Source organism: Lutra lutra, chromosome 6 (assembly GCF_902655055.1).
Source record: "Lutra lutra chromosome 6, mLutLut1.2, whole genome shotgun sequence".
In the NCBI taxonomy this organism is placed as follows: Eukaryota; Metazoa; Chordata; class Mammalia; order Carnivora; family Mustelidae; genus Lutra; species Lutra lutra.
Genome location: NC_062283.1, coordinates 150,349,420 through 150,351,657, shown reverse-complemented (window position 1 = coordinate 150,351,657; position 2,238 = coordinate 150,349,420). Strand labels below are relative to the sequence as shown.

At 35.2% G+C, this 2,238-nt stretch overlaps 1 non-coding gene across 1 annotated transcript; it reads right to left on the bottom strand.

The window, feature by feature from the left end:
- Window positions 1–404: 404 nt before the first annotated feature.
- On the bottom strand, window positions 405–508 carry LOC125103413 (U6 spliceosomal RNA). Its single transcript, XR_007128407.1, has one exon. It is a non-coding gene; the product is annotated as a U6 spliceosomal RNA (small nuclear RNA).
- Between the last annotated feature and the right edge of the window lie 1,730 nt (window positions 509–2,238).

The window sequence follows — 2,238 nt, the reverse complement described above, 5'->3', positions numbered from 1 at the left end:
CAAGTGCTCCATTTCTTTACTTATCTTCCTTCTTTAATTACATTCTATTCATTATGAGAGTGTGGTATTAAAGTCTCCCACTCTTGTTGTAGAGCTATTTCTCCTTTCCATTTTGTCAATTTTTTTCATCATATGTCTTGGTGATCTGTTATTCTGTGCAAAAATGTTTATAATTGCTATATTTTCTTGCTGTATGGAAACTTTTGTTACTACATCCTTCTTTGTGTCTTATAATCTTTTTTTTTTAATTTAAAGTTTATTTCATCAGATATTAGCATAGTGACCCTGATTTCTTTCGGCTACTATTTGCATGAAACATCTTCTTCCATCCCTTGGCTTCAACCTGTTTTTTTTTCTTTGGATCCAATGTGAGTTCCTTGTAGAGAGCATATCATTGGGTCTTTTTTTTTTTTTTTTTTTTTTTTTTTTTGCATGTCATCCTTGAACAGGGGCCGTGCTGATCTCTGTATCCTTCCAATTTCAGTATATGTGCTGCCAAAACAAGCGCAGATTCGTGTCTTTATTGTGTTGTTTTGTTCTCCCCATTCAGCCAATCTTTGTCTTTTGACTGGAGAGTTTAATCCATTTACATTTAAAGGAATTACTATCAGGCTGGGACTCCATTTACATAATTTTCCTGTTTGTTTTCTATATGCCTTATAAATACCGTGCTCCCTATTTTCTGTATTACTGTCTTTGTATTTAGCTGGCTTTTTATAGCAAAACATTTTAATTCTCTTTTAATTTCTTTTTGGGCATGTTCATTAGCTATTTTATTTTTGGTTAGAGTGGGGATTATACTTAACATCCAAACTTACCACATTCTGAGTTCATACCAACTTAACTTCAATAACACAAAACTATGCTCCTTTAATAACTCTATCAATAACTTTTCAGTTATTAGTGTTGCAGAAGTACATCTTTATATATTGTGTGTCTAAAAACAGGCTAGTAATTGCTATGCATTACTTTCTTTAGTCATTTTGAAAACAAGAAGTGGAATAACCAACCAAACTTAAGTTACAATAATGCTGCCTTTCATAATTGCCCATTTATTTACTTGAACCAAGATCTTTATTTATTTTTTAAAAGATTTATTTAATTATTTGAAGGCCAGAGAGAGAGAGAGAGGGAGAAGAAGAAGAAGAAGAAGAAGAAGAAGAAGAAGAAGAAAGAAAGAAAGTGGATGGAAGGGCAGAGGGAGAGGGGGAGAGAATCCCAAGCAGACTTCTTGCTGAGCACAGAGCCTCATGTGAGTCCTGACTCAGGGCTTGATCTCAGGACCCTGAGATCATGACCTGAGCCAAAATCAAGAGTTGGATGCTTAACTGGCTGAGCCACCCAGACATCCCTCAAGATCTTTATTTCTTCATACGGCTTTCATCTACTGTCCAGTGTTCTTTCATTTCAAATGGTAGAACTCCCTTTAGACTTTCTTTCAGGACAGATATAGTAGTGAAAGACTTCCTTAGCTTTTGTTTATATGAAAATATCTTCATTTCTTCTTCAGTTTTGATGAACAGTGTTGCCAGATATAGGTTTCTTAGTTGACGTTTTTTTCTTTAAGCACTTTGAAAATATCAGCCCATTTCTTTCTGGCCTCCAAGATTTCTGGTGAGATGTCTACTGATAACTTTACTGAGAATCCTCTGTATGTGATGAGTTGCTTCTCTCTTGCTGCTTTCGAGACTCCCTTTGTCTTTTGACAGTCTGATTATAAAAGGTCTTGGTGTAGGTCTCTTTAAATACATTCAGTGTGCGGCTTATTGAGCTCCTTAGCTGTTTATATACATGTATTTTGTTTCAAATTTGAAACACTTTGATTATTAGTTTTTCAAATAATCTCTCTCTTTCCATCTTCTTGGAGGATTCTCACAGTGCGAATTTTGATCCACTTCGTGGTATTCCACTGGTCCTTAGGCTCTGTTCATTTTTTTTTTTTTTAATTCTTCAATCTTTTGGGCATGAAGTGACTTTTTAAACATTTCCTCAGTTGTTTTTGAATGTGCAAGTCCTTAAAAGTTAAGCTCCCAACAGAGAAAAAAGAGAAAAATGAAGAGGCAAAAAATATATATCAGCTCTTTACATTCTCTGGAAGTCACTTAACCAAATGGGACAGGACTTTCAACAGTAGGATGGGGGATTGTACAACTATGGCTACCCGTCTTTGCATCAGTGCTCTGTGATCAGAGGCAGAAATTAGAAAACAGAGCACAAATCCCTAATATTTGAAGGGCA